Below are 19,506 nucleotides of genomic sequence, written 5' to 3'. Positions count from 1 at the left end.
AAAGAAATATCATTTACAACATTTAAGAGATCTTAAAGCCAATATGATTGCATATTCTATGTTTGTTGCCGAAATAATATCTGCGTTTTCATTATTTCGTTATCATGCTAAATAAAAATAGCTAACGAATATACTGGTTACCAAAGGCGGCTAGTTATTTCATTATTCAATAGTCTGGAAAAAAATTCTATGCCAGATCTCTATATTTTCAAAGCTTGTAAACAATTTCCTAAGACCCTTTCCATTCTGATATATTCACTCGAAGAGTTTCAATTTTAACACATTAAACATACTTAGTATAAATTTAATAAATCTTCAATGCTCCTCGAGGAATTAATGATGAATGCGTTAATTATTGATCATTAACGGTAAATAGTTTCATAGCAGACATCGAATATTCACCTTCGCTGCATTAATTATGTTTGAAAATTTGGGAAAAGTTATTAAGGAAGTGAAACATTAAACAATAAATACTTAAAAGCAGTGAACTGGAGTTTACTCTAATGATAGCAGATATCGAATTTTGATAAGAATGTTTCAATGCTTTCTGCGATTACATTAAAAAGCAGAACGAGCTGCCTGCTAAAGGATATTAATAATTTATATTCGAGTGTCTCTTAAGGTTTAGTCGATGAATTTTAGACTATTAATAACTTTTAATAAAACTTATTGAGAAACGATGATTTAATTAATCAACAAACTTCATCAGCAAAAAATTTTAAATGCTTGTAATATAATAAATAAATAAAGTGTTGAGAGAGCATACATAATTCTTTGGTTTGTATAATATTTTATCCCTTCTTGTTTATTATTTTTTTAAATTTAGTATTAAACAAATTTAATCACAAATACTTACATATATTATTTATCACCTGCCTTTAATAGTTGAATTAAAGTTTCCTTTAAATTATTACTAAATAAATAAAGTTTTAAGAGTTCATACATCATTTTCCGTTTTGTAATATTTTATCCCTACTTATTTATTTTTTCTTAATTTAGTATTGAAAAAAATTAATCACAAATACTTACATATATTATTTATCACCTGCCTTTAATAGTTGAATTAAAGTTTCCTTTAAACTATTACTAAATAAATAAAGTTTTAAGAGTTCATACATCATTTTCCGTTTTGTAATATTTTATCCCTACTTATTTATTATTTCTTAATTTAGTATTGAAAAAAATTAATCACAAATACTTACATATATTATTTATCACCTGCCTTTAATAGTTGAATTAAAGTTTCCTTTAAACTATTACTAAATAAATAAAGTTTTAAGAGTTCATACATCATTTTCCGTTTTGTAATATTTTATCCCTACTTATTTATTATTTCTTAATTTAGTATTGAAAAAAATTAATCACAAATACTTACATATATTATTTATCACCTGCCTTTAATAGTTGAATTAAAGTTTCCTTTAAACTATTACTAAATAAATAAAGTTTTAAGAGTTCATACATCATTTTCCGTTTTGTAATATTTTATCCCTACTTATTTATTATTTCTTAATTTAGTATTGAAAAAAATTAATCACAAATACTTACATATATTATTTATCACCTGCCTTTAATAGTTGAATTAAAGTTTCCTTTAAACTATTACTAAATAAATAAAGTTTTAAGAGTTCATACATCATTTTCCGTTTTGTAATATTTTATCCCTACTTATTTATTATTTCTTAATTTAGTATTGAAAAAAATTAATCACAAATACTTACATATATTATTTATCACCTGCCTTTAATAGTTGAATTAAAGTTTCCTTTAAACTATTACTAAATAAATAAAGTTTTAAGAGTTCATACATCATTTTCCGTTTTGTAATATTTTATCCCTACTTATTTATTATTTCTTAATTTAGTATTGAAAAAAATTAATCACAAATACTTACATATATTATTTATCACCTGCCTTTAATAGTTGAATTAAAGTTTCCTTTAAACTATTACTAAATAAATAAAGTTTTAAGAGTTCATACATCATTTTCCGTTTTGTAATATTTTATCCCTACTTATTTATTATTTCTTAATTTAGTATTAAAGAAATTTAATCACAAATACTTACATATATTATTTATCACCTGCCTTTAATAGTTGAATTAAAGTTTCCTTTGAACTATTACTAAATAAAGTGTAATTTCTAACTAAGTAATTTCATAATTAAAAAGTGATAATTTGAATGAATTAGTATTAAAGAAATTTAATCACAAATACTTGCATAAATTATTTATCACCTGCCTTTAATAGTTGAATTATAGTTTCCTTTAAACTATTATTAAATAAAGTGTAATTTCTAACTAAGTAATTTCATAATTAAAAAGTGATAATTTGAATGAATTCTAATTAAATTGTATTTAGATTCCCTTTTTTGTTCTACTGACAGTGTTCCTTAAAGGATGAAAAAAACCCTCTTCAGAGCAACTACATACTTAAAAGGAAATTTAATTATAAAAATAGTACTTCGAGATTCATCACAATTATACTAACTTTTAAGTTTATCATCATTAATACTTTTTATAGAAATATTCATATCTTTACAAAAATCGTTTGATTTTATCCTTTTTCTTTCTAATATTTGTAATAAAAATCATATAATTTCGTATAATTCGATTCATATAATTTCGCTGTTCCTCAATGATCTGTTTAAAGGATATCATAATTATTATAGTTCATCTGATTTTTATTCAAAAAATTAAAAAAAAATTCTTGAATATCTCAACTTATTTAAATAAATTTATCAATGTTTTCTGAATGACTTATTGTTTTTCCAAAATAAAGTTGTTGTTTTTTTAAAAATTTAATCTGCCATCGTAAATTTCAAGTTATCATGTGAGAACATTATTTTTTCCCAGTCATGTGGTATCAATCTGTCAGAAAAGATCATGTTCCCACGTGACTCACATGAAAAATTGAACATTTAAAAAATTATATATATAACTTTTGATACCTCCCCTCGTTGTTTCGTGTTCATTCCCATTTTTTTCACTGTGTTTTTACCAGCGATAACTTCATATAACCCTGCCCTTTATTGGCCAGACGGGAGAATTGGATACATAGCAGACTTTCGCACCAAGTTGTAACTTTTGTCGGTGATAAGTCACCAAATGTGACAACCTTCTTTATCATTTTCTAACAATCCTAAAAGCGGAAAATAGGGGCCCCAAATCGATAAATCGCCCATTTTCTGCTCGTGCATTTTGTGGCTTCAAAAACCTGAAACCAAAGCAGCATCAAGTTCTCACTCGAAAATTATTATAAACTTTGAATATTAAATTACTTTAAAGTATAAGCATTTTAAAAAAAAGAAATTCTGTGAAAAATTATTTAATATTTCAAATTGGAATGATACTGACTGCAGAGAGTTTTATAATTTTTTTTGTTTTGTTTTTACAATTCATTTTGTAAGAAAATCAAACAGCAATAACAAAATACCCAAAAAACTGAGTAAAAATTTTAAATTTGATAAAAATTTCCATATTTAAAAACAAATATTACCATTTCAGAATGAAATTAAACATGCTTCAGTGGATTACAGTAAATATGAACGTTTAACAAAACAACTTCAATAGATATCTAATCAATCCGAACTAATAAGAAACTTGAGCCATTTTCCGAAACAGTTATCTAATAATAATAAATCGAACAATTCCAAGATCAATCCCGGGAAATACTGATATGAAAGCTCCAATCTTTCATCACACCTGGCACATTTATCTAAAACATCGTTTATAAGAAGTGAAAAAACGTCCTTTCTTCTTAGATATTTATTATTTCTCATGAAAAAAAGAGCATTTGTGGAACTTCGTCAGCAGATCGAATGCGTTGATGGAAGTCCTTGAAACCCATTAAGAAAGTACACAATGGAAGCGATCGATTCACTCGTAATTCGATTTTATATCATTAAATTACTATCTTTGACATATAGTGACCAACATTTCGGTGTTTCTGCCGACTTTATAAAGGGTATTTGATTCTTTAAAATGGGGAGATATTTTTTTCAGAGATCAAATTCAAGAAGTTTGTTTTACTGAAAATATCTGATTTCGAGTAGACCTTGAAGTTAATGTTTTTATATAAACTTTAATTATTTTTTTTATTTGTGTCAAACTTCTTACATGATACGCCAAATCTTTTTTCTGAAATCATAGAACCTATGGCGCTGCTTTTTTCAAAAAAAAAATGTACAATTTCTGTCGGACTGAAATATGATAGTTTGAAAAGAGAATGGAACTGGACAAAGTTTTTAGTTAAGAAAGTAAAGTAAAAGTTAAATAAAATAAGAAAAATTTTAAGTAAAAAATAAAAAAAAGCCCAATAAATTGGAAAGTTCTGAAAGTAGGGCTCAACACAGTTCAAAATTTAAAAATCGGAAGTGTGGGGTTTAAGCTATATTTCTCAAAACCACGTAAATGAATTTAATAATAATAATAATAATAGTATCATAAAAACCGTATATGGTCATATAATAAATTATTATTAGAAGTCTTATTTTGAATAAAATTCATTTTGGTTATGTATATATGTTCTGCTCTTTTTTTTAACAACTCGGTCAAATTCATTCACACTTATTATTTAAGACTATAAAAACTATTGTCCATCTTTCTAATGTTGATTAAATAATCAATTTATTAGAAATTAACAAAATTACAATGTTTTTACCGTAATTTCGGACCAAAGTATTCCATAAGAAATAGTTTTATAATGTCTTACCATTCCAAATATTATCTTTTTAATGACAAATTTTTCTTTACATGAGACTAGTTTAATTTTTCATTCAATTTTTATTACTTCATCAAAATTTAATAAATAATTGAATAAATGGCAGACGATTTAAAAGTAAGAACAATTCAGTATACCCCGTAAATAAGAAAGAGATTTTGCCTTCTTAAAAACTAGCACATTAAATTGAAACAAAAGTATGCCATTTTCATTAGGAGTTAGAATTCAGTAACAGGAATAAGTGTACTTGACATAAAATTCACGTTATTCGTGACATTGAATCACATTATTATTAAATTTTTAAAAAATCCTTAAAATATCTACATTATTATCTTAAAAACATTATAGGATAAAAGCTACATTTGAATAAGTATTGCCAGACATTAGAAGAAGAAGAAGAAGAGAAAAAAAAACGTACCAAATTAAATTCCCTTTTTTATGCTTTAAGTAGACTATAGTCAAACCTTACAAAAAAAAGTGAAAATTAAAACTCATATTTAGAATCAGAGAGAGTAGTCTCCATGAAACTTTCTCGCATGCTCTTTAACAATGGTATTATACCAGAGTGTGCTTCACATGGCACTGGCTTAAAATAATTACGAAATATTAACTTTTGGTGTACAGTTAGCATTTTTCTTGAACCTGTCAGGTGGTCCTTGACGAGAATTTTGGCAATTAATCCCCGATATGGGTTAATATTATCCAAAAATCAAATTTGTGCTTTATACTTGTTTCTTTCATCCGATTGAAACAAACACTTGATACAAAACTACTCGTGTAATCACAAAATCTCCAACCAAATTTGATATATTTAAGTCAATGAATTTTTGATTTATAGCTTTTACATGTTTCTGAAAGTGCAGACCGACAGACAATCAACCTGTAGTTGGATTCGTCACAAAATTAATTTGATAGGTGCCTGCACTATCGATGTTAAATTTGTATAACGAATTTTATTTGTCTAATTTACCTCGTTTTGTAGTTATCGTGTTAAGTTATATTCGAATAGCCGGACAGAAAGACTTCCTCTGAATGAATTTTGCTCAAACTTTGACAGAAATCTGCCAATTTGGTTTAAAGACCGTATACCAAATTTCATTCTTCTAGATCAAAGCATTTTTGGGTTATCTTTGTCACAGACGGACATTTTTCAGAAACGTTTTACCTTACTGACTTTAAGGTGTACGTACACACTAGAAGATTTTTTAAAAAAAATTAACTTTAAAAATCCAGTTTTTTCACAGTAGGTCATTAATATATGTTTAAACTCATTTCAGTGAGAAAAAATCATATTAGTCTAATTATTAATTAATTAAATAATATTTAATGAGCTAATTAGCCTATTTTTTGAAACATGATATCTTAAATTCTAATTTGTACAGACACACAATTCTAGTTGGAAATGATGTCTAATATTAGTCTTCATGTTGTCTTCCTCAATCAAGTTATAAAAATATATAATTTTTTTAAACATTTTTTTTTATTAACGATGAATCGAAAAAGCGAGATTTTTTTATGTAATTTTAACTTTTAAATAGCTATTAAAATTTTATTTCTATAAATATAACTTTGATTGAGGCACAAAACATCCGCTATTTCATACAGATTATTTTGATATATAAATAACTGTATTTGGTTCATTTCTTGTTGAGTTATGATTGTTTGAATGAAGCAACAGAGTGGAAAAATATCATTCTTCATAAAATGAGTTTAAAAAATACCGCAACTAGAGTTTTTAATGAAAGTACCTCAAGAAAAATAATTATAACTCGAGAAATATTTCGAATATTGGCTGCATCTTGGTATCGTTTGAAAGCTAAAGGAATAGAGAACATTATTAAGCAATAAAAAAATATTCGATATTTTGAACGATTTTCGAAGTTTCAAGTGTATACATACACCTTAATTGAATTGTATTTTAATTTAACTTAATTTTAATTTAAATTTAACTTTATTTTTAAAATAAGCTTTTCTCAACGTGATAACAACATGTTGATAAAGTTAATTTTTTTCCCTGCACATGCTTGTTTACGTTAATTTTAATTTTTATTTTATTAAAATAGATTTTTGGGAAATATGTTTTCAAATATTTAAAAAAATTGATTGAAATAAAAAGAAACATTACACTGCAAAATAATAGGTATCATTTAAAAGATATTATTTTTTTAAATCTTAAGATGATGCAAATTTTTTTTTCAGTAATATTTTAGGAAGTTATCCGTAGAAAAACGTAAAAATCTCGTTAAATTTTCAGTTAATTAAAAATTTGAAAAATCACTCAGAGGTGCATAATCCTACCCTCCATATATGTACGTGGTACTCTAGTTTTTATTTGTTGATTTTTTGTTTCGTAGCTTTACCAGACCATCTATAAATCTGTAAAGCGCCAACACGCAAACACAATAATCTTTTTTGTAAGTTCAAATATACGCACAAAAAAAAATGCTCTGTTGATGGAGTGTAGAGACGTTGAATGAAGATTGCAGCCTTGATCAAAGGATCGTTGAGAAATTCTTTAATCCAGTTTTCACACCATGCTTAACTCGGTGAAAGATTATTTCAGAATAACATGAAGGTTTCTTTAGAAGATTTTTGTTCAGAATCATGGCCATTATGGAAATATTTTGCACTGAACAAAGGTGATTCTTAATACGCATCCAGAAATAAAAAAATAAAAAAATATTTGGTAATGTGTGCATAATTCTTATCAGTTCCCAACGGAAGTTTCTCTCGTTTGGAAAGTGAAACAAAAAAATTGTTAAATCAGCAATTTAAATGAAGTTTTAAGACCAGTCAAAGGCCTCCTCTAAAAGAGAGTCCTTGACCTCACATGAGACAGCCTTTAAAATTTTCTAAAATCTAAAATAATGATGATCAGATAGTATGACCAGGAGATTGTATAAAATATCTAGATTTCTTCATATTTTCAGCAGTATAATTATTGACTCAAATAACATAAAATATAATTCTGTAAGTTATTCAAAGCATTTTTCCAATTGGAATTATATACCTATCTCTAATGGTCTAAAAATTAAGGCTAAAGTTTTCGACCGCGATCCTCTGGACATCCTGCATATTAATATCGTAAAATATTAGCTTCTGAAGAATTTAATCTTAATATAACGTGACGAAATATCCTAATTAGCAGGTTAATTTGATTTTTTTTATTCTTCTATCAAATTTAACCCTCCTACTTTTCCCTCCTAAATATTTAGCGCACCTCGTGTTTAATTTTTGAAAGTGCGATCCTTTTTATTTTTTAAATAAACGAAAGTGATTTATTTTCGAATAACTTAGAAGATAAAAACATTCAGAATAGGAAAACTTTTCTGAAATTGTATTGTTTTCATTTGCAAAGGCACTGAATGCGAGAAGATTTTATATTGACGTGTGTTTAAAATAGTATTTGTATAGCAGTAAAAGAAATATTTTTTAAATTTCTTTTTGTCCGGGAAACCGTTATTTATTTTTTTAAATCAGAGTGACTGGTCTCTGAAAAACTATCTCCCATACTCTCTAATAAATGAATTATCTCAGAGAACGCCTTGCATAGGAACTCGAAAATTAATCTTTACGTGACGAAAAAGTCACGTAAAGGTTACGTTTAAATTATGCGTTTAAAATTATGAAATATAAACCTTTGGCATGAATATAGCATTTTTACTGAATCTGTCATGTCATCTTTTATGAGTTAATTGGTAATTAATCTCTAGCATGCGGTTAATAGTATCTGAAAACAGAATTTATGTTTTACATGTGCTCTTTCTAACCGATTGAAACAAAAATTTGATATATAACTACAATGGAAGTTACGAAATTCTATACGAATTTTGATAAATTTAAGTCATTGAGTCTTTGAGTTGACACGTTTACATGTTTCTGAAAGTACAGAACAACAGAGGTCAATCCTTAATTGGATTTGACTGGAAATTTAGGAGGTATCTAGACTAAGACATTAATTCTGTGTATCAAATTTTATCTATATAGCTTTCTCCGTTTTGTAATTATCGTGTTAAATTATTTTGAACAACCGGACAGATCGACTTCCTGTGGCTGGATGTTGCTCAGCATTTGATAGAAATCTACAAATTTGGTATAAAAACAGTATACCAAATTTCATCTGCCTAGATCATAGTGTTTTGAATTATCTTTGTCAGAGACATGTGGATGGATGGATATTTTCCAAAAATGTAATTTTCGAACTCAGATAGCGTGTGAAACGTGGAGATTCGTCAACATCTCGAGTTCCAATTTTTTGCCGATTTTCTATACTTTTTCTCTACTAAGTACAGTAGACTCCCGATTATCCGCGGGCGGGTTATCCACGCCTGCCGCACTAAGTTTTTTTTCTTTTGCTTCCAAGCAAAGAGAAAATGCTTCCAAAGCAAGAAGCAAACACAAATGACTGATTTCTTCAAAAAGGTGTAGTTTTACAGTTATGCTTTTGTAATTACATAATACATTACAGTATTAAAACAGTACATATGTATTAATTTTTCTGTGTATCCTTGACGCCTCTCGTAAGCACAAAGAACACTTTTCTGTTTTCATTAACAAAATGCATTTTAGGTTAGTTTTGAATGATATACTAAAATATTAAGCGTTAGTTAAACATTTCCTGCTGTTTATTTTATGTTTTATTGTACATAAAACGATTTTTCAGAGTTGGAATGACTGTTTTCTCTTTTCCTATTCCCGTTTTTAGCTTTTTTCGGATTATCCGCGATTTTTGTTATCCACGGAGGCGGCGCCACCCAATTCCGCGGATAATCGGGAGTGAACTGTATACGAGAAAGTAAAAAGTGGATAGTTTCTCAAATTTTCACTTTTTTATTTGCAAATAAAAATTTACTGAGCTAATTAAAAATCGTCCAGGCAAACTGGAACTTGCACTATGCCTTGAAAGTTAAGACAATTAGAAAAAGCAGATACTGATTGATTTCAGGTCCGTGAACTTTCTCTTACATATTTTCGTTCAAAATATAACACGGGAAACTACTTTCACAATCCAATCTAATGCTGTTAAAAAGCAACTCTTTGAAAGAAAATTGATAAGAATGTTGAGTTTGATTGGATCTACTTTATTTCCAACGATGATGTTTACGTTTTGAATATATCTGATAAATTCGGATCTGTAAAGACTCGGTATAACTATACTCCTAGATCATTGGATAAATTTTTAAAAAATGAGTATTTTAGTATCAGTGAAGTTTTAGAGAAAATATTTAATACTGTTACAGAAAAAAATATTTTATTTTCATGAAATACTTGATGACTATACTTTTAGATCTTTGAAAAAAAGAAGTAAGTATTTTAGTATCTCTCAGAGTTTAAAGAAAATATTTAATGTTTTTTTCCACGGAACAATATTTTAATTTCACTAAACACTTGGCAACTATATTCATATATCATAGAATAAATAAAAATTATTTTAGTATCAATGAGATTTTAGAGAAAAAATGAATACTGTTGCATGAAGCAATATTTTAAATTCAGTAAATACTCGGTAGCTATACTCCCACAACATTAGATAAATAAAAAGTGAGTACTTCAGAATAAGCGAGATTTGAGACAAAATATTGTATATTGTTACATGAAATAATATTTTACTTTCAATAAACACTCAGTAACTGTACTCCTACATCAATGAATAAATAAAAAGTAAGTATTTTAGAATAAACGAGGTTTTAGAGAAAACATTAAAAATTGTGACATGAAACAATATTTTAATTTCAATAAATATTCTCTATTACTACATCATTGAATAATCAGTGAGAAGCGGAATACTTAGGTTCAGTGAGTTTTAGAAAAAACATTAAATATTGTTACATGAAATAATATTTTAATTTCAATAAACACTCAGTAACTGTACTCCTACATCAATGAATAAATTTTTAAAAAAAGTGAATATTTTAGAATCAGTGAGGTTTTGGAGAAAACATTAAAAATTGTGACATGAAACAATCTTTTAATTTCCATATAGAATTTGCACCTGCAGAGTCAAGAATTGAAACATCACTACATGATACTAACTACATTCAACCCCCCAACCCAACTCTGACTAGATTCAGACCTATTGTTTCGGCATCATTAAGGTTGGAACTAAGTATAATTCTTAATGGTCATCACTAGCCACGGTGGAACTCCTCCCGTAAAAGGAAGCGCCCTTTCATCAAAATAGAGGTAACTGTATACAATAACTTTAACATATTTATCAAGCAAGCGAGAGTCAACCTCAGTACCGGAAAAGCCAACTAAAGTAAAGAGATCAGATTATCATCGATGTAGAGGGACAGGGGGAATTGCAGCATGGCCATAAATTAATATTTTATGATAAACAGCGTCAGGGACATGATATAAGTATTTCGTCCTTTCATTCATGTTTAAAGAGAAATTTAAACCCAGTAATGTTTTCCCCTAATGTGTCCGAAACGACTGGTTCCAGGGCATCTACACCCCTTTGATCTCTGGTCATTACGCCACTGGAGATTCAAATTAAGTTATGTGATATTCTAGAACTAAGTATACAGGCAAGAATTGGGAGGAGGGGTCTTCGCGAAAAGACGAGGTTCTTCATGAAACAAATAAATTTGAACCTTAATAAATAATTGTTAACTGAGTGATTCAAATTAAACAAGAGATCTTTAGACATTTCTTGTAAAAAAAACTAAGAGATAAGTCATAGCCAAATTTTCTTACGTATTCTTTTAGTCTGTACAAAATTGTTGTTGTTGTTTCTTATGGCACTTGCCATGGACAAGCCCCATGTTACGAAGACAGCAATTTTAAGCCGGTGTGTGTGTGTGTGGGGGGGGGGTGTCTTTTGTTTTTTAAGTAGCGCCAACTAGGGCCAAGAGTACGAATTTGCTACTCAAGCATCACTCATTCGCTTGCACAACCCCTTTTTACAGGAGGGCACATTCACACATCTCACAGATAGAACAACGGAAGAACAACCATGCCCAAACCGGGCTTCGAATCCAGGACGCCCAGATCACGGGGGAGACGCGCTACCCCTATGCCAGGACGCCGGCAGTCTGTGCAAAATAGATTTTAGAAATAAAACAAAACGTAGTTCATGAGTAAAATGGCACTAAAGAGGCTGTAATTTGCACACTTGAAATAAGTCATTAATATAGATCCTTCTACCTAATAATTTTCCATTACACAGTTTTTTTAAGGACTGTTGCATTGACTTTCCAAGATCGAATGCCCTTCGTCAACAACTTTTAATAAAGAAATAGCAATGCTTCTACCACGCTCACTGCAATTTGAAGGTATAAATTTAGTGCCAAGGACATCTTATTGTTACAAACCTTCGGCAAATGATTCCGAATGTTACTTTTGTATTGAAACTTATTCGCAAATCAAGTGAAATGCAGAGAGAAACTGCAGCTGAACAAACAAAAATAAAGGCATTACAAAGGCATGCATGTTTGGGTAGTTTAATAATTTCTTATTATCTCATAAAGAAAGTTGTAGGTAATTTTCAAAAGAAAATAGCTTATTTGCACACAATCCATTTTTCTTCGTTTGGCCAAAATATGAATTAAGTATTATTTATTTATGTTTTTAGAAGTCATCGAAACTGTGTACTTGTGAGAGTATATGCACAAACTTTGATTCATATTCAGAATATAATTTTTTTCACAGGAAGTGTCTTAGTTCTTCCTTTTCGATTTGGATCTTTCTAAAATTAATTATTAAGCCAAAAGAGTGATCTCCTAGAAACTTTATTCTCCATTAAAGAAAAAAAGAAAAGTTTCTTTATTCTCCAATAAAGAAACTTTATTCTCCAATTAAATATTCTCCAATAAAGGTCTTAACACACATAAAAGTATAGATCCTGATTAAGAACAGTGAATACTATGATGGAATTGGCAGAAATTATTAACGAAATATAGATCCTTGGCGTCAATCTAACATTTTTATGGAATTTATCTAGCAAATATATATTTTGGATGCCTTTTATTCGATGGATTGTTACCAAATTTGACAGGTACTACAATTTTAGGAACAAAATCGCATACCAAATTTCATTGATTTAAGTCAATGCGCTTACATGCATGCGGAAATACAGACCGACAGACGGTCCATCCTTTGAAAGATTTGGTTCAAAATTGGATCGGAATTTGCATTTTAGATGCTAAATTTTAGTCTAATTTTATTTATGTAGCTTTTTACATTTTGAAGTTATAAAGTTCACTTGCGTTTGAAGTAATAGAGAGACAGACTTCGTTTTAATGGATTTCGTTCAAAGTTTGACAGAAATCTGCAAATTTTGTTTTGTCTATGTACCTAATTTCACCCATCAAATTGTCGCGTTCGCAATTAGATAAATATAAGACTAAACATTTCTTTTTGGAATATAGGGAGGTCAGAAATGTGGAGATTCGATAAAATTTCGAGTTCACGTTTTTAGACATTTACAATACTCTCTCTATATTACGTATACAAGAAAGTAAAAATCCAATAAAATTGATTAAAGATGTAGATATAGAGTAAGAAACATTAATAATACATTTCATTGTTTCTTATAATTCTTTTCTTTCAAGTTTTTTATTAATACAAAAGCTGAAAAAAAAGTGATTTAAAAATAAAATTTTGCTGATTTGTTTTAAAACGTTTTGTTTCTATTTAAGAAACGTAAAAATTAGAAATGTTTAGTTGAAATATGGGACAATCTGATTAAAACACACGAAATTTTCTCCCGCTTTCCATAATGTCTTTATTTTTGTTATATATTGTAGTTTCTTAAATGTATTAAAATGACAATATAATAAAAATATTACTTTTTCTGTGCCTAAAGATAACAATGTTTTCTTCCCAGAAATTTGAAAATTAATTTCCACCATATGTTAGTATTCTAAATACTAAAAAAAAAAATCTATTTCATCACAAAGTCATGGTTAGGTTTAATTTACCACATATTTTGTGCTCTAAATTCAACCATTTGATGTCTGAAAAAATCTATTAATGAAATAAATCACAATATAATTCAGTTTAAGGTGTACGTACACACTTGAAGATATTTTTTTTAAATTTTAACTTTAAAAATCCAGTTTCTTCACAGAATGTTATTAATATATGTTTAAACTCATTTCAGTGAGAAAAAACCATATTATACTAATTATTAATTAATTAAATAATATTTAATGAGCAAATTAGCATATTTTTGGAAACATGATATCTTAAATTCTAATTTGTACAGACACACAATTCTAGTTGTAAATGATGCCTAATATTAGTCTTCATGTTGTCTACCTCAAACAAGTTATAAAAATGTATAGTTTTTTTTAAACAATTTTTTCATCAACTATGAATAGAAAAGGCGAGATTTTTTCTGTAATTTTACTTTTTAAACAGCTATTAAAAATGTATTTCTATAAATATAACTTTGATTGAGGCACAAAACATCCGCTATTTCATACAGATAATTTTGATATATAAATACCATTATTTGGTTAATTTATTGTTGAGTTATGATTGTTTGAATGAAGTAACATAGTGGAAAAATAGCATTCTTCATAAAATGAGTTTTAAAAACACCGTAACTAGAGTTTTTAATGAAAGCACCTGAAGAAAAATAATTATAACTTGAGGCATATTTCGAATATTGACAACATCTTGGTATTGTTTGAAAGCTAAGGGACCAGAGAACTTTATTAAGCAATTAAAAAAATATTCGATATTTTGAACGATTTTCGAAGTTTCAAGTGTGTACATACACCTTAAGCATTGTTACATCGTAGAAATTGAAACAAGTGTTATGAAATACACCCATATCATTTCCATGAAAATTGACTTAGCTTTTATTTTCTTTCCAACAGTTTTTATATAATTTCAGCATCGAATTTGAATTTTTTAATAATTACATCGTGAAAACGAAACAATACAAAAACTAAAATAAGTAAATTTTCTAGCAATAATGTATATGTTTAGAAAAGGCATTTTTTGAGTTTAAATCATACAGATTTGAAACATCATTTCAGAGATATTTTTCTGAAATTTTTTCTCCAGTATATCTTTTCTTATTATAAGAATATGAATTACTTTTTTCAAAAAAAATAATTAATGAAATAACAATATTTTTATATTAAGTGTTTTCTTCGTTGCAATAATTTATTTTTCAAAATTTTAAATAATACAAAATCATGAAATCCACTATAAGTTAGGGCCACTAATACGAAATAACATTTAACTAAAATTGGTTAATTTAATTTTAAATTCTGATAGATGTAAAATTGTGTATTATCATAGAAAATGCACAGTATTAGAAATTTCAAAACTCTAGTACACCTGAAAAGAAATAAAAAAAGTGATAAGGAAAATTCTTTTTTTTTAAGTATCAAACAAGCGAAGTTGAAAAAAAGAAGTATTTTAAAGGCTTACTTATTTTCAACATTTTCTAGTTTTTAGCCTTTAATGCTATTTATAATTCATTATCAAGAAAACTTACAATCAATTTTCTCAAATTCAAGTCAATACCAAGTCATTTTTCTGTTAAAATCATCTTATTTTATACCTAAGCAATATTTATTTGTATTGAAGATAGTGGTTCAAGAATCCAAGTACTCCAACGAATATTCAATTTTTATCGAAATTGTCGGAATTCATACCAGATGGCGCCTCTCAATTAGAATTAAAATTAATTAAACAGCAAATTAAGTTTTGGAAATATTAAATATTCAATTAGAAATAATCAACTTTATAGAATTTCAAAACCTTAATATATTGGGAAAAAAGGAACAATATAAAATATTGCTTGAAAAGCTTTTAAAGACAATAATAAGTAAGAAGTTCTTAAAAAATATAGAAGTAAAGAAATTCAAGTATCAAATTACATTTGTTGAAGAAAATATGAAATGACTCACTAAATAAAAGACGTGCCGAGTTAGCGTAGACAGTGATGGGTATTGTGGCAATTCTATTTCCTAGTTTAATAATTTCATTTTCTGTTTTTCTGCTTAGTTAGACCGCGATTTCTGCTTCTCTTTTTAACCACAAATAAGTAATAAAATTATTCCAGGAATCAAATAATTCTTATTTCCTTACATTGTTTTTAAAATTCCATGTAAAGTGGAAAATAGAAAGCAGACGATAACTTGTCTAATCAATGAATTCATTTCATTTCAGACGCAAAAGATATTTCTCTGAAATAAATTTATTAATGTAAATATTCCAACTGTAGTTACCAGGAAGTTGTTAAAAATTCGTCTGAAGATTCGAAACGCTATAGTTGTTCAAGGACATTAGCTATGAATAGAACTGATGCAATAGTAAATTCCCTTAGTTAAATGTTTTTGTTCAGTTTTAAAACAGTTTGTTGCCATTCAAAAAGAAAAAATAATAAATATTTGATCACAAATATTTACTAATTTTGAAAATTCTTTGAAATATGGTAAAGAGTCAAGATGCTTCATCTGCATTCGATTTTAAAAAATAAGTTAGATTCAATGGATTTCAATCAAGGTTAAAATAGTTCAATCTAAATAATTTAGACACATTATTTTTTTAAAAAAAGAGTAACTGAGTTCATGGATTTTTGAAAAGTATGTTATTGCTAAATATGAAGTAATGATTTAACAGTCAACTAAAAAGAAAAAAAAAGAATGAAGTAATCAATCGCGTTTAGAAAGTTTAGTTATTATCATTCTGTTTAATACTCGGTTTCGTTTGTTAGTTACAAATTTAAGATTAAAGAAAAATAACATGCAAAATAAAGCTTAAGGAAATTAACCCTTTTGGTGCTTTTTCAAATAAGTTACCGCTTTGATATATTAAATTAAGTCTGTTGTTTATTACAAAATAACACTTTTAACTCTATGTAACAACGCAATATATAATAAATATATGTAACTAAAAACACTTTTGCTTAAAAAATACCCATCTGTTTTGTATATAAAAGATAAATTTAAAAAAAACATTTTGATCATTGATTTAAAAAAAAATCGATATTCGTTTATCCGAATTCTGAAAGTCAGGAAACTTGACTTATTATTTAAAATACAGAAAAATTAAATTAGTATTTTATACAATTTAAAATTTCATATCTAAGCTAATTATTTATCCCTTTAATTAATATCTTAAGTATTATCTTGAACGAGATATTAGCAAAGATTCGCTCTTTGAAGAATGCGGATAAAACAAATCGTTTTCATCAATGTGTAAAGAATGTTAGAAACGAATATAGATTGTGTATTATATTATATAATAATGTAACTTAACTGTTATTTCAATGTACGAGTCCTAATTGTTTTTAAATTAAGGATTTTTTTTAAACCTTAACTTAAAACTGACTATATTTATAGGTCGAAATTCTTTTGTAATATTATGTTGTAGTTATTGTTGTTTAGTCATGGCACATTATTGTTTTTCCAGATAACTTCCTAAATGTGATTAAATAAATTTCCTTCATACAATTATGGACCAATAATTTAAAAAACATAATAATTCAATTTTCTGTATTCATCAGTTTTTTAAATATTTCTACAATTTTTAATAAAAATTATCTAAACATCCGTGACTCCAACAGTGTTAACATTTTTCCTATTTTTTTTTATTGATTTTGATTTTTTATTTAGTTTTTAAAGCTTAACTTTGATGCTAGACGATGTCCATTATGAATTGAGATTCGTAACTTAAAATAGCTTATGTATGCTAAGGTTAACCCTATCTTCTCTAGATTTAATACTACCCCCATCAATTTCAATGCATTTAAACAAAAATCAAGTCTATAAATAAGTGCTGGATCCAGGTATCGAACCCAAGCATAGTTCCAAAGGAAAATTTCCACTCTACAACCTGGAAGGTAAAGGTATATTTCCTTTACATCTGAGTTACGATCAGGCAACGTGTTAGAAATTGTCAAAATTAAGGCGTAAAAATCCTTTTTCAGCCTCTAACTTCTAAGTTATCGGAAACCTTTAAATACAAAATTTGTTCCCCTTAAGGAGGCGCTAATTTGGCTCATTGGATTTATTTTTCTTTTCTCAATATTAAGAAATTACACCGAAATGAAAATTTCAACCCTCAACATTTCCACTCACTTTGAGCTAGATGGGCCATTTACGAACTCATCCTCGTTTTTTACATTTTTAACAAATTTCGAGTTTGTTAAAATCCAAACAAAATTTCTCTAGTTATACTGTTTGCAAGACAACACGGGCAAAGCATTATACGTGTATATTATATAAGCTTTTGAACGAAGGGTGGTTTGGGGTTCTAATGACCATGATCGGTGAAGAACTTTTCCCAAATTCTTCTTATGAGAACTATTGCAATAGGTAGTCTTCCTACAGGAATCTACCTAACACTTTTTTCTACATTCCATAACATCAACGCAACTTCCCACAATAAAAGAAAATACACTCATGTCCAAAATTTAGGTCACAAAAATGTTTTTCAAAGTAATTTTAAATGGCTACCAGTAAAATTTAAACAAATTATATTTTATATATTGTGAAAGACCGGTAAACGATATTAACCTTTGTTGTGGGAAAAAATGTTGTTTAGCATTAATTTTTGAGGAACTACTGAAATTAGACCGTTTAAACATCTGGGATTTTTTCCTGCAATTTTGTGAATATTCCATTAAAACAAAAAAATTTAACCTGTTTCCAGTGAGAATGAGTTCTCATAATCATTCAGACGATTCCTTGAGATGGAGATCCGTTGGCAGGCTTGAAGCTGGGAAGTCTCAAGCGGAGGTAGCTCGATGGTTACAAGTGGCATCGAAAGTGGTATCCAGGTTGTGGAATCAATTCCAAACAAGTGGTACTGTAACCAGGAAGGCCGGCCAATGTCGTCACAGAGCAACGACACCTGCACAGGATCACTGTTTGGCATTAAGCGCACGACGGTATAGGCTGACAACGGCTCCTCAACTTGCTCGTGACCTTGCTGCTGAGTCTGGAATAAGAATTTCCAATCAAAGAGTATACAGACGTCTAGCGGAGAGGGCCCTTTATGCTCGGCGACCAGTTGAGTGTGTCCCTTTGACTACATCCAACAGAAAAGCCCGGTTGTTGTGGTGCCGAACACATCAGTCTTGGGCACAGCAAGAATGGGGGTGTAGTCTTTTCAGTGATGAGGAGATTTACCACACAGAGTGACACTCGTCGAATATTAATCTGGAGAGAGCGAGGAGCTCGCTATCATCCCTCCTACGTAAAAGAAATCGACAGATTTGGTGGCAGAGGAATCCTTGTCTGGTGTGGCATAATGTTGGGCAGTTGTACACCACTGCACGTCTTCGATGCGGATACTGTCAATGCATATCACTATAGGGATGAGATCCTTGAAGCCTATGTGAGGTTGTTCCGGGGTGCTTTTGGCCCAGCCTTCATGTTTATGGACGATAACGCGCGTCCACACAGAGCCCAGATCGTTGATGATTTTCTTGAGGAAGAGGATATTCGACGTATGGACTGGCCCTCGACGTCTCTGGATCGCAATCCTATTGAACATGTTTGGAATGGTCTCGGAAGAGCCGTTACACAGTGTAACCCCGCTCCTAATGCCCTCCAAGAGTTAAAAGCTGCTCTTTTAGAAGAATGGGATTTGTTGCCTCAAGCATTTATTGACACCCTTATAAACAGTATGAAAGCTCATTGTGAAGCCTGTATAGCAGTGCACGATGGTCACACTCCATATTAGACAGGCTTTCCTCAAGATAAAAGTTTTATCTCTGATTCATAATATAACACTTTTTGATATACCCTTTTTCTTAATTCCCAATTAAAATCTTTTCCGTGTTGTTATGTGTCTATTTTCTTTCTTCTAT

The 19,506-nt window shown here is 28.6% G+C and overlaps 1 long non-coding RNA gene across 1 annotated transcript in view; it reads right to left on the bottom strand.

Annotated features, from left to right (window-relative positions):
- LOC129989410 (uncharacterized) overlaps positions 1-15,732 on the bottom strand; it is a 295,435-nt gene extending 279,703 nt beyond the window's left edge. The window contains exon 1 of the long non-coding RNA XR_008785768.1: positions 15,596-15,732. This is a non-coding gene — a long non-coding RNA (uncharacterized LOC129989410). The remainder of the gene's footprint in view (positions 1-15,595) is intronic.
- Positions 15,733-19,506: the final 3,774 nt, after the last annotated feature.

This window comes from Argiope bruennichi, chromosome 10 (assembly GCF_947563725.1).
Source record: "Argiope bruennichi chromosome 10, qqArgBrue1.1, whole genome shotgun sequence".
In the NCBI taxonomy this organism is placed as follows: domain Eukaryota; kingdom Metazoa; phylum Arthropoda; class Arachnida; order Araneae; family Araneidae; genus Argiope; species Argiope bruennichi.
The sequence above is the reverse complement of the archived record's forward strand: the minus strand, read 5'-3'. Positions and strand labels throughout refer to the sequence as shown.